The sequence below is a fragment of the Thermobia domestica genome, chromosome 3 (genome assembly GCF_964235325.1).
Source record: "Thermobia domestica chromosome 3, izTheDome1.hap1.1, whole genome shotgun sequence".
NCBI lineage: Eukaryota > Metazoa > Arthropoda > Insecta > Zygentoma > Lepismatidae > Thermobia > Thermobia domestica.
In genome coordinates, this window is record NC_137456.1 from 94,887,992 (window position 1) to 94,903,103 (window position 15,112).

The 15,112-nt window shown below is 33.0% G+C and overlaps 1 protein-coding gene across 5 annotated transcripts in view; it reads right to left on the minus strand.

The window, feature by feature from the left end:
- The window catches only part of LOC145680620 (DNA cross-link repair 1A protein-like), a 77,902-nt gene that overhangs the window by 33,494 nt on the left and 29,296 nt on the right, over window positions 1-15,112 (minus strand). The window lies entirely within an intron of this gene.

Below are 15,112 nucleotides of genomic sequence, written 5' to 3' on the forward strand. Positions count from 1 at the left end.
GGTGCAGCAGCGATTACTAAAACTGTACTTGATGCTAAGAAGAATAAACAAGAACTTGAAGAACAAAAAAGACATAATATGGCTATGGAAGAAAAGCAGGGGGCAGGTAAACCCAAGAAGTCAAAAAACTAAAACCATTGACCAACTTCGATATAGAGAGGTTGGCTAAAGAACTAAAGATAAAACGATTTAGAGGTGTATTTATGAGTGATGAACTTCCACAAAAACCCTATGTACATGAGTGTGGCGTAGTTAACCTTGATAAATCAGAAAACATTGGTACTCATTGGATATGCTATTGGAAAGATAACAACATAAAGTACGTGTTCGATTCTTATGGTGGTGTTCCTCCTAAACAACTGGTACAATATCTTGGTACCGAAAACTTACTTTACAATGACGAACGAATACAAGACTTTAACTCAGTTATATGCGGTCATCTTTGTGTTAAGGTTTTAAATCTTCTAAATCAGGGGTATCCTTTTAGTGACGCTATGTATTTGATTAAAAATGATTAAGTGCTTTTATAGTTTGTATCCATAAAAGTTTTGCTTTAAGATAAATATGGAAGCTATACACAATAGATTTTTAGATTATTTTGAGAAGCATGAGGATGAACTCGATGCACTAGATAGATATAATTTTTATCAGTATTTTCAGGATGTTAGCGAGATAGACTTAAAAGATAAAGACAACGTATATAATGTTATTGATCTATGGAAAAGGTTAATACCAAAATTTTTGTACACGGAAGAAGAGTTGGAAAAGTTACGTCCAATAATTACCTTAAAGGACTTGTCGAATTATAGCTCTAGACCATTACAATGCAGTTATTGTGGTAGTAAGTCATTAACAAAAGGCATGAGCAGTTACATTTGTGACGATTGTTCTGTAGAGAGTGGTTGGGTTTACAGTACTTGTGAAGAAACGAAAGCTGCTTGCGTAAGAAAACCCTGGTACGATACTACAAAAAGATTTAAGTTACAGTTATCTCGTTTGCAAGCTTTACAGGATAGAATTATTCCCGAAGAGGTGCTCAAGGTGTTAAATGACGAACTTAGAGATATACCAAGAGATTTAATATCAACAAAAGATGTTCTAGAAGTACTAAAGAAAAACAAATACACAAAATATTATGATGATGTCTATTTAACACACTATCACCTTACCGATCAAAAACCATTAAAATTACAACATATGGAGGAAACACTTATAAACGACTTCGAAAACTTACACGAGGTCTTTAGGGAGCTGTATCCGGAAAGAGCATTGTTTATTAACCTGAAATGTGTATTGCACCATCTGTTGAAAAAGCATGATGTTCATGTTGATATTGATTTTAAACGCTCACCTAGACAAATAGAGATGTTAAAGAAATGTTTTGAAAAACTGGGATGGACATTTTCTGTATAATAAATGAGTATGGATATATTTGCTAATGTTAAAGATAGAAAAGGTGATGTTGATATTAGTGAAGAAAAATTAAAATTGTTGGAGAATTTAAATGATGTTGTTAGCGTAAGTCAACTTAGGTCAATAGAAACCCAATTAGAGAACGATAGAAAACGATTTGAAGATGCATTAGAAACGTTACAAGACACATACATAAAGAGAGAAGATTTTCAAAAGATTAGGATGGATACAACTAAATTGGTTATGCAGAAAGAAACCATGCCTCTACTATATCGATTAAGAGCTAAAAACGTTAAGGAGCCAATCTTTAGAATATTTAATCTCTCTAACGGTTACAAATTTCTCTATAATGGGAAAATAATGCACATGGACTTAAGTTTGGATAAATACTTTCTAGATATATATTTGGGTGATACTTTGATTAACGAGATACCTTTTGACTTTAAGAAGAATGATATAATTACGATTAAACCAAATAAAAATTCTGCTATGGAAGAAGGACAATTATTGTTTGTTGTAATGTACATAGAGAGAGAGCTTTCCTAAAGACGTTTGCTATATAATAAATATGGATATCTTTGGTAATGTTAAAATGACATCAGAGTTAGATAATGCAGTTGTGAGAAAAGATATTGCCATGTTGAAAGAAGAGCTTAACTTCACCAAACGGAGTTATGTTATAGAGCTTCATAGTCGATTGATATCAGAAAATGTTGAAACTCCGTTCTTTTTAATACATAATCTATCTATCGCATACAAATTTCTTTATAAAGGTAGGTTAATGCATATAGAGTCATCTTACAATACGTATTATATAGATCTATATTTAAATGGTTCTCTAGTTGAAACTTTTCCATTGCACTTTAATACAAATGATCTATTAGCAGTTAGGCCATCTAAAGGTTCTGATCTGAAACATGGTAAATTGCTATTGCTTCTTATGCATGTAGAAAGAGAAGACGAAGATAGTGATGATGATGGTGAGAATGTTGAAAGCATAATATTAAACAACGGTAGTTATTGATTTTCTATATAATAAACAGGATGTATTGTGTTAAGTGTAAGAAATCGACAGATACGAAGAAAGATACCATTAGAATTGAACAAACAAAGAATGGAAGATATCTAAAGAAAGGTATTTGTTCTGTGTGTGGTGTTACTAAAACTCAATTCGTTAGGAAGCCTGATTGACTAGAAGGTAAAGGTGTTAGAGAAGACATTGTAGAAGAAATTCACAAACCATCTAGAAAAAACTTTGACAGATTAAGTGTAGTTATAAAAGGTATCGATGATCTTTGGCAGGCTGATCTTGTAGAAATGGATAGCGGAGTATTAAAAGGTGTTTCCAAAATCAATAAAGGTTATAAGTATTTGCTAACGATTATAGATGTGTTCTCGAAATATGCGTTTGCTGTTCCTGTTAAAGATAAGAGTGGCAAGAATGTTACAGAAGCATTCGAATCCATATTAAGAACGAGAAAACCTAGTAACTTACAAACAGATCAAGGTAAAGAGTTTTACAATAAAGAGTTTAAGAAGTTGATGGATGAAAATAAGATTAATCACTACTCAACCTATAGTGGTAAGAAAGCTTCTGTGGTTGAAAGATTCAATAGAACGCTTAAGCAGAACATGTGGAAAAGGTTCACAACACAAGGGAACTACAAATGGATAGAGATATTACCAACACTAGTTAAAGAGTATAATCATCAAATTCATAGAACAATTGGTTTAAAACCTATAGAAGTTAATAAGAAAAATGAGCGAGCAATATTGGAGAAAGTGTATCAAAAAGAATATAAGCGTGTTAAGCCTAAATACAAATTAGGTGATCATGTTCGTATAAGTAAGTCGAAAGGGTTATTTGAGAAAGGATATACACCTAATTGGTCAACAGAAGTATTTGTTATTAGTGAAGTTATTCCATCTAATCCGCCTACCTATAGAATTAAAGATTTAGAAGAAGAGGATGTGCAAGGTAGATTTTACGAACCAGAACTATTAAAGACGAAACACAAAGATGAATACTTGGTAGAAAAGGTGTTGAGAAAGAAAGGTGACAAAGTATATGTCAAATGGCTAGGGTTTGATGATTCGCATAATAGTTGGATAGATAAAAGTAATGTAGTGTAAATGTAAATGTTTGTCTTTTATGGTTATTATGCCATAAAAGGATAGTTTGATCGAGATAAGGGGATAACGAAACGATACCCCTCATAGCATATTTCCAGGGTCGGTATTGCTCACCCTTAAGAACATTTTGGACCTCCGAATACAGAGGGGGCTAAAAATGTTCTGAAATTTAGTACCATCTGCTTGCTTCGTTTGGTTTCGCTGTGTGGGATTTTGCACATGGGGAAATAAGTTCCTCCGAAGCTAGGAACTTCAGAAACTCATCTTACACAGTAAAACTAGGTGGTAATGAAAATGAAGTTAAAAATAAAGATTTTCTATCTAATAAATATGAGTACTATGGATAGTTCTCTTAGTTTAAACGATATTTGTTACGAGCAGATTAAAGATGATTACTGGTATGGTCTGTTTGGTGATTTCAAGTTGATTATAGATAAGAGTACAGGATACTTTAATGCTACCAAGTTGTGTCAAGATGGAGGAAAGAAATTTTATAAATGGTTAGAAAATAAACAATCTAAAGAGTTAATTTCTTATATAAAATCATTGCAACGAATTCGTGGGGATGAAATTATTAGAAAAGTAACAGGAGGTAAAGGTGAAACATGGAACGAAATAAGAGGAACATATGTATGTAAAGAGTTGATTTTAGATATATCTCGATGGGTTTCTCCTGAGTTTTACCTTAAATGCAATCAAATCGTTATCGACTATTACACGAAAGACTTTAAACAATACAAGGATAAACAGGAGCAGCTAGGAGCAAGAGTGCAAGAGATAGAACAACAAATGAATCAGTTATGTATAAACAATGAGAAATTAGAAACTGAAAATCAACACCTTAAATCAATCGCAGCTGAACATACAGAAGATCCAGGGAAAGTACACAAGCTAGTTATTATTAAAAAGAACCTCACAGCTGGTCAGCTTCAAGACATAGTAGACAAGTACGACACAGACAAACACGATCAGGTTAGGCGTTACGAGTCATACAAATATTGGGTTGGAAGGATTCAGCAGCGAAACATCAAAGCAAGACTTCAGTGTCTTAAAGAAAAGTACCCAAGAATGTCAATGTTATCAGAAACCAAAGATCCAAACTCAGTCAACCTCCTAAACAAAGTGAAAGAAAAATACAGCTGTGTTGTTTCGTATGGTTGTCACGTGGATATTGAAGGAGAATACGACGATGAGTTTGTTGTGGATTTGTTTTTGAGTATAAGAGATTTGTAAAGGTAAAGGTAATGAGTTTTTGAACATCCCTACCAGAAGAAGATTTGGTTACAACTGGGGGTCTACCAGCACTGGACCCCTTTCAAACATACAACTTTTATGGTATAATAGCCATAAAAGATAATTAGTTATGCATTAACCCTCTGCTGCAACAGCGAATGCTACATTCAACATATCACCTAAATTGGGATTATTATGATATTTTCTTATTATAGCTCTCCAATCCACAAAATGTCTAAATGCATATATAAAGTCTATAGATAGGTCTTGATAAGTTGAAATGTTACGCCAATGAACTCTACCTTCGAACTCTGCAATAAATTCTTCTGTTAAATTTTGAGACATTGAAATCATTTCCCAATCTACTTTGTCAGCGTAATCTCTTATAAAGTTTTCTGATAATTGACGAGTTCCAGATATGTACCACCAATTAACTCTATCTGCATGTTTTCGTATAAAGGCTTCAGAGAGTTCGTTTTTGTAAGATATAGCATCAAAATCAACTTTATCTATAAACTCATTAATAAATTCTTCAGATAGCTTTTGGTGATACGATACTTCTTTCCAATCAACTCTATCTGCAAATTCTCTTATAAAGTCTTCTGATAAGTCTTGGCTTCCTGAAATAATCTCCCAATCAACTTTATCAGCTAATTCTCTTATAAACTCTTGCGACAAATTTTTCCATAAACATATTTCAATCAAATTAACTTTCTCCTGATATTTGCGTATGAAGTCTTCTGTAATGTGATCATAGTTGTATTCCTCGTCATAACCATCATAGCCTATAGATAGCCATTGTTCATCAGTCAGTGAATCTAATATTTCATCAGACAAGTCCATAACGTTTGCATAGAGAATGTTTTGTGTAAGAAATGAGTTGTTTTCTTTAGTGGCCTTCTTGAACAAATGATCTAACATACCTAAGGATACGCTAAAATTTATTTTGTCTTTGTCATTATAACCACCAATATCTAAATGTTTACATACACAATCAAATACAGGTTTGTAAGACAATATTTCTTTAGCACTAGTCATGTTTGTTTTTTATTCTTAGATTTTTAATATTATTTCATTTTTTTGTTGGTTTTCTATATAACAAATATGGAGAAAGATTTTGATTTATTACATGATAGACTTGAACTAATTCATCATGATCTTAAACTCTTAGCAACACTACTAGAGAAGCAAATACTGTTAAAGGAAAAAGAGTTATTAGTAATGCAACAAAAAACATCTGATTTGAGTAGTGATGATGAATACAAATATGGTAGTGATGATTATGATGATGATGATGAGTAAGCTTACAAAAATGATTCAGTTTTAAATGTGCATATGTGACTTTGATGGGTTAATCCCATGAAAGCCGTGTTCTAATACAACGCTTAATATGTAGACAATAGCAGGGGTGTACAATGTTAAGCGTTGTACTAGGACAAATGAAAATGAACTGAAATAACCCGGTGAAGATAAAAATTGAAGAGTATAAAGATTTTCTATAGTATAAATAAGATGAGTAATTATAGCAAGTTTACTGTAATAGAGTTAAGACGACAATGTAAAGAGAGAGGAATCAGAAGATATTCCCGATTACGAAAAGCAGAACTGATAGACCTTAAACAACATGACGATGAACAAAGCAGAAGGCAGATTAGAAATATATACCCATTTCAACAAGAAGTATTTGAAGAACCAAGAATCAAAGTTGAATCACAACCAATTGATGTAAAACGGCAGAACATTGCATTAAAATCAAGATTAGAAACATGGAGATTTACAACAGATTACAAACCACAAGATCCACTTGAACAATATATTACTGCAACATCTAAAGCTATATCAAACAGATTACAAATTAGCTTAAGTAAACATAGTTCATTGAAAGCTAATCTTTATATAAGTTGTACATATAAGAAAGGTGAAGAAACTCAAAACTTCTATTTTAACACTGAAAACCAAGAAATATATCGATCAAGTAATTTGAAAGAAGAAATAACTAAGATGAAACAAAGGTTAAGAACAAGAATGGATGAGCTCCAAGCTAGAGGTTCTGGCTGGGCTCTTATAAACATTAACTTTTTACAACTAGCAATCGTCAAATATACACCATATAGAGGATCAACATACATAGATTTACCTGATAAAATTAAAAATAAACAAGCAATCATAAATGTGAAGAACGAAGATGAAAAATGTTTCTTATATTCAATTTGTTCTGCACTATACCCAGTTAATAAAGATCCACAACGACCTTCCAAGTACAAGCAAGCTGTTAAATACTTAGAAGAAAAATTAAAAAATGTTCATTTTCCTGTAAAACTATGTGATATTCCAAGAGCTGAAAAATTACTTAGTATTTCTATAAATGTTTATGCATATGATAAAGACTATTCAATCTATATACTATATCACACACAAAACAAGCAAGAAAATCATGTCAATTTATTATATATAAAAGAACAAAATGAAGACCAAGTTAAAACACACTATTGTTGGATTAAGGATTTAAGCAGACTAGTATGTGCACAGTTAACTAAATGGAGAGCTCGAAAATATTTATGTGACAGATGTTTGTTATACTTTTACTCTCAAAACGCTTTAAATAAACATGAGCAAGATTGTTCGTTAAATGAGCCAGTAAAAATAATAATGCCTGAAGAAGGTAAATGTGTTGAATTTAAAAACTACCAATACACAATGAAAATGCCATTTGTGATTTATGCTGATTTTGAATGTTTGTTACATAAAGTTATGGGTTGTAAAGAATGTTATCCGGATGACGAGCCATATACGAAAAAATATCAACAACATAAGCCATCTGGATTTTGTTATTATGTAGTAAAGAGCGATGGAAGTAAAACCAATCCTGTTGTGTATAGAGGTAAAGATGCAGCTAAGAAGTTCATAAGAATGTTAAAGAAAGAAGCCAAACAAATATCAAACATATATAGTCAAAATAATGAACTGCCATTAACACGTAAACAGATAAAAGAGTTCAACCAATCCGAATCCTGTTCTTACTGTAAAGTAAAATATACACCAGAAAACCACAAAGTTAAACATCACGATCATATAACAGGAGAGTTTGTAGCACCTCTATGTAATAACTGCAATTTAAAAGTTAAAGTACCAAAGTTTGTACCAGTGATCATACATAACTTGACAGGATATGACTCTCACTTGTTTATAAAAGAGCTTGGATGTAATAAAGAAGAAATAGATCTAATACCCAATAACGAGGAAAGATACATATCATTCAGTAAAAAGGTTGGAACTATTAAATTGAAATTTGTAGATTCATTTAGATTTATGGCTTGCAGTTTAGACAAATTGTCATCGAACTTGAAACCTGAGCAAATGATACATACCCAACACTTTTATCCTAATCAAGAACAGTTTCAACTTGTGATAAGAAAAGGTGTTTACCCATATGATTATGTTAACAATTGGGATAAGTTTAGAGAAAGAAAATTACCACCAAAGGAAGCATTCTACAACAAGCTTAACAACACACATATAAGCGATGAGGATTATAAGCATGCAAAGAAAGTGTGGGAAACATTTGACATTAAGAATCTCGGACAATACCATGATTTATATTTGAAAACGGATGTATTATTGTTAGCAGATGTGTTTGAGAACTTTAGAGAAACATGTCTTAAAGCTTATGATCTTGATCCAGCTTGGTATATGACAGCACCAGGTTTAGCTTGGGACGCAATGTTAAAGATGACAAATATAAAATTAGAATTGTTGTGGGATTATGATATGGTATTAATGGTAGAGAAAGGTATAAGAGGTGGGATTAGTCAATGTTCAAAAAGATATGTGAAAGCAAACAATAAGTATATGGAAGATTACAATAAGAATAAAGAAGATTCTTACTTAATGTATCTAGATGCCAATAACTTGTATGGGTGGGCAATGAGTCAATATCTGCCGTATAAGGGATTCAGATGGTTAAGTGAAGATGAGATTGAAGAAATAGATTTCGCAAATATACCTGATGATTCTGATACTGGTTACATATTAGAAGTTGATCTTGAATATCCTAAAGAATTACACGACTATCACAAAGACTATCCATTAGCTCCTCAAAATATATGTCCGCCTGGTTCAAAACAATTAAAACTCTTAACAACCTTATATGACAAAGAGAAATATGTAATTCACTATCGAAACCTAAAACAATGTTTGTCACTTGGATTGAAACTTAACAAGATACATCGAGTAATAGAGTTCGAACAATCAGATTGGTTAAAGAAATATATTGATTTAAACACACAGATGAGAACGAAAGCAGCAAATGATTTTGAAAAAGACTTCTATAAGCTCATGAACAATTCAGTTTTTGGAAAGACTATGGAGAATATTAGAAAGAGAGTTAATATCAAACTTGTAAGTGATGAGAAAAAATACGAGAAACTTGTAGCAAAACCGAATTATAAGAGTACTACAGTTTTTACGGAAAATTTAGTAGCAGTTCACATGAACAAGGTTAAAGTGCAATTTAACAAACCGATTTATGTTGGTATGTCAATTCTAGATTTGTCAAAATATTTAATGTACGACTTCCATTACAATGTGATGAAGCCAAAATACCAAGACAAAATAGAAGTATGTTATACAGATACTGATAGCTATATATACCATATTCAAACAGAAGATGTGTATGAGGACATGAAAAATTACATTGATTACTTCGACACGAGTGATTACCCTAAAGATAACAAATATAAGATACCGCAAATCAATAAGAAAATACTTGGTAAAATGAAGGATGAGATTAAAGGCACAATCATAGAAGAGTTTGTGGGTTTAAGAAGTAAGATGTACAGTATAAAAGCACCTCAAATAGATTTAGCAGATAAAGACTTTAAAGGTAAGTTCGATAATGAAAAATGTTGTAAGAAAGCTAAATGTGTTAAGAAGAGTGTTGTGTATAAAGAACTGTCATTTAACGAGTATAAGGACTGTTTGATTAACCAAAAAGAATATTATAAGAAGATGAATTTGATTAGAAGTTATAAGCACGATTTGTACAGTATAGAAGTAAATAAGTTAGCTTTAAGTTGTGTAGATGATAAGAGATGTGTTTTAAAGGATGGGATCAATACCCTACCATGGGGACATTATAAGTTAGAAGAGATGTAGATTTAGATATAAGTTTTTAGATTGTAAGTTTTTATGATTTTAAATGTCATAAAAGCATATGCGATCTCACTTTGGGTTATGCAACTTAGTATTAGTTTCAGAGGGATAATATAAAAATGAAATTTAAATTTAAAAATTATTATATTTTACAAACATGAATAAGACACTTTGTGAACCATGTAACAAATACTTACTAGATATAGAAAAACATAATAAGACTAAAACACATAAAGAAAATAGTAAAACTAAAATTTGTAAGAAATGTAAAAAAGAAAAATATAAAGCTCAGTTTAGATATATAGAAAAAGATTCTCTTTGTCGTGAATGTCTGTATGAAACATTACCACCCAAAACATGTTTAATGTGTCAAAAAGAATTTAAAATAGACCCAAGATGTGCAAATGCTAAAAAATGTATAGAATGTAGAAAAAATAAACCGAACTTTAAATATACTATACTTAAAGGTACTCATTTAGAAGGGCTACAAGATGTTTTTGATTATGTAATTATTAATGGAGAAATTTATGCTGTTTTATCATCTAAAGAAGAAGAAAAAGCTGTATTAAAACTACCATCTAGATACGAAAAGCACTATGAACATCTTAAAAGAAATATTAAAAACGGAAAATTACATATATACCAGAATGAATATAATCGAGTTTGTTATAGAATTATATTTATTAACTCCGAGTCTTTATGCGGTAATGAGGATTGTTTAAATTGTAAATGTATTTTCTAATCATTTAAACTTTATGGTTATAACATCATAAAGTCCTATGCTCAAAGCACCTTACTCAATCTCACTTTAGAATTATAGTTATGGGAATACTTTGCGCTCTGTAACTTTGTTTAAGTACTATGGTCAGTGGCGGATATGTAATTTTTGGTAGTTAGGGGGGTGGAAGGGGGATTGCGCTCGTAGTTAGGTCAACATGCTACTTGTATTTAACACCTGAAGCTGATCAAAGAGTTATCGGTAGACAAATTTCTACACTTACTACCCATTTCCTCTAGCTCTTACCCTAAAAATGTCAAAAGATGTCAGAGAAATAAACTATTTTCTTTGTAATATTATTCCAATGGGTCTGTTATTAGATGATACATGCGCCTAACGTGAACATTTCTCTATTTCACTCCTAAGCACATTTTGTAGGATTGTAATTACAATGCATGTCTTTAAAAAAAAAAAAAAAAAAAAAAAAAAAATAATAATAATAATAATAATAATAATAATAATAATAATAATAATAATAATAATAATAATAATAATAATAATTTCATTTTGTTCTGAGTTTCAGTATTTTCTGTTTGTCAATTAGTTTAGCTTTCACAAAGCGTCTGTTAACTTTTATCACAAACTTGGAGTGAGGCTACAATTAGTTCTTTAATACACTCCTCAGCAACTTGACTGTTCGAAGGCAAAAATAATAAGTAAAAATTAAGAGAGAAAAGGGTATATTAAGATACAAATGACTGCATTCCAATATGATGCTCAACCTTGCTTCACGACTATTTTTCTGTTTTTTAATGTTTCTTTTCATCCTACTTCGTACCCTCCCTACATGATGAAATGTGCAGCGGAAGTGTTATAATTTTACCATTTGCTGGTAACTAATTTGTTCACCATGTCCGCTTCGGAATTCCCTTTTTCTACGCACGTCTTCACTAACATCTACATATTCTTCGTCCTCTGCGTTCCTTTTCTCTATGACTCTCGTGTTTTGTAACAATTCTGGAGCGAAGAAAAGAGAGTTGTTTGAAGGTATGGCGAAGTATTGTCACTAATCTATGGTTATTACTCCCACAAGCCTATTCCTCGGTGAGTACCTGAATTTTTTGTTTTCCACTCATTGGTTAAACTTCCGCTGCCCGTGCAACAGAATTTCTTCACATTGAAACTCAAGCAGTTGATGGGGGTAATTGATCAGGATATGCCTGATTCAGGGAAGACCAAGTCCCTCTACCAGACCAAGTCTCTGGTGGGACTAGCCAACGCGGACTTATTGCCATCATCCACACCGACCTCCCGCCAAACGTGCCGAGGCAGAACCGAAACTCTTGTCTACAAATTAAATCTACTGGTTGAGGGGACTCCCCTACCGAGTTAAGATTCTTCCAGTATCTGTAGCGTTGGCACTCGGGCGTTTACTTAAAGCTTACTTAAAGCTAGTACTAATACCAGCTACCGAATCCCACGCTCTGACCACAACCCGGCAGGATCTAACCCAAACTGGGAACCCACGAAAACCAGGAAGGGGATCTAGTCCCAGTCCTGTCTACATCTATAATTTTAAAGACAGGAATCTGGATCAACGTAGTTCCACAATTACAGTTTTACGAATTTGCAGAATAATCTCAACATCAGAAGGTAGAGTGTGATTTCGAAATCTATCACCGCCACTAACGTGGTAGCGCGAAAAAAATATGCTGAAAACATAAAGTACGGATAGAAATTGATTGGAAAAGAATGAGTAATATGGTTCGATAATGGGGGAAGGTCGAAAAATTCGAAAGTTTGAGGACCCCTTTGTAGTAGTGCGGAAAAGTTGTGCCTGCATGTAAGTATTACTCCTGCGAAATTTCAGAACATTAAGATATCTTCTGTTCTGGTAAGGTCCTTGAAGTTTCGAAAATTTGTAAAAATCTAGTTCTGTAAATTTTCAAAAAAATAATAATAATAATAATAATAATAATCTAAAGTTCTGTAAATTTTCAATAGAATCGTAGATCCTTTCGCGGTAGTGCGGAAAAGTCGTACCTACATATAGGTATTACCTGTGCGAAATTTCAAACCCCTAGAATGATATCTTATGTTCTGGCAGGGGGTGCAAAAATTTGAAAATTCGTTCAAAAATTCAAATCATTTATCTTTCTTTTTATTTTTTTAATACATTTATCACAGTATTTTTCGTGGTAGTAACGAAAAGTTGCGTTTACTTAACTACTATGAAAAGTTTCAGAACCCTGGGATAATATTTTCCCTTCTGGCAGTTAGCCTGAACTTACATATTTTTTTCTTTCAATCACAATAACTCATTTGTTTCAAGTAAACCAACAACATTTTATAACTACACAGTTACTAGGATTCAAATGTTTCATTCATACAAATACCTGAAAAATTAGAATATTTAATGTTCATGTTTTTACAAACAGAAAAATAAATATATACATTATAAAACTTATGAACTGTCAATTTCGAGTTTCTAAAAATTTTTCGCGAAAGTTTCACAATTCACATTTTGTACTGATCCTTGAACTTGAGTGATGGCATACTCTTTCTGGATTTCAAGGTAGCCCGAATGAAGCCGTCACGGTTTTCATGACCGCAAACTTTCCTGGGGGCCTCCGTAACTAGTTGTACAGTTCTTTCCACAGCTTGGGTGCGGCATGGGAAGTCAGCAAATGACCATTCAGTTGGAACCTCTTCTTGCAGCATAGTTTGCAGATCCTCGGATGTTATGTCATTCAAGAATGGTGGTGGGGTCATTTGGGTTCTCTTCCAGTCAATCATGTCTACGGAGTCCTTAGTTTCAAAATTTATTTTAGGAATGTTGGATTTGCGAACACCATCAGCTTCTCCTGTTGCTTCAACTTCTGGGTCTCTGGCTTTTGTAACTCTTCGAACTGTAAGTGTTCGAATATGTGCTCTTTCGTCAGTTAGAATCGCAATCAGAACGTTTTCTGGAGATGCGAAGAAATCATTTCGCGAAATCACAGGGCCGATCATGTCGAGGTCGGAGTTGTGTTTAAATATCTAGAGGTCACAATGAATTGCAGAACTTGTCGAGCTCCATCTTCAATTGAATGGTGGACTTTGATACGGAACTAGAACGGAACACACACTCAGAATGAATTTCACTATGGTGTTTAGGCTGTGTGAAGGTTTCGTTGTGGAAGCATACAGTCGTAAGATCCGGTTCACTGCTGTCAACCAGAGAAACATCTTGAGTCGCCCTGGGTCGCGTTTGGCAAAATCTGCTGGACAGATTCCTGAGGAAATGGCAAGAGCAATATCCATCAGATATTTTTAATTCTTACTAAGAATGGATGAATCAATCGAAGGCAAGACACAATTATTGGTTCATATGTTACTAACGGAAGCTGCTCGCAGTCCTCCAAAGACTTTTCAAAGCTGCCAAAGTAAGATGAAAGGCCAAAAGTGGGGCCATCAAGGAACAGAACAAGTGACGCAGAGGTAATTCATTAAAATGAAAGAGACAAACAGCCCATTGAACAGGTTTGCCTAACTTCAATTCAAGGCGGCGCAGTACTCCATTATATACTCCTGTGTTCATTGATGTTCCATCGCAACCGAGCACAAGATAGCTGTTGAGACCTCCGGGCACTTTTGCTGTGACATAGTTGATAATACTTTCAGAAATGTAAAGATTGGATCCAGAGGTAAGTGTAACGTGTCCAATGTAGACAGAAAGAGGTTCCTTCACAAGAGGATAATGTTCTTCCATTAATGTTCTCTGATTGCTCGCCAAGCTTTTCTCTTGGCAATGTGTTAACAAGTCTGCCATCAAAGTAAAGAACTAAAATAGGACCACATGCATTTTCCAAACTCTCACTTCTAAGTTTTTTCACAGTTCGAGATCTTTCTCTTTGTCAACCACTAACGTTGTATCCGATGCACTGATTAGGCCTACGTCGTGCAAAATACCTTTAACCCTTGTGTAGATATAAAATGTTGCTGCTTTACTTGAAACACATGAGTTATTGTGATTGAAAGAATATGGTTCATGTACTAGTAAGAAAAAATATGTAAGTTCCGTCCAACTGGCAAAAGAGAAAATATTATCCGAGGGTTCTGAAATTTTTTATAGTAGTTAAGTAAACGCAACTTTTCGTTACTACCATGAAAGATGTATAGTATTATATAATAAAAAGAAAGATAAATGATTTGAATTTTTGAACAAATTTTCAAATTTAGCACAGGTAATCCTATATGTAGGTACAACTTTTCCGCACTATCGCGAAAGGACTTACGATTCTATTGAAAATTTACAAATTTTAGATTTTTCCTATATTTTATCAAATTTTCGAAACTTCAGGGACCTTGCTAGAACAGAAGATATTATCCTAAGGTTCTGAAATTTCGCAGGGGTAATACTTACATGCAGGCACAATTTTTCCGCACTACCGCAAGGGGTCTTCAAATTTTCGATTTTTTGAC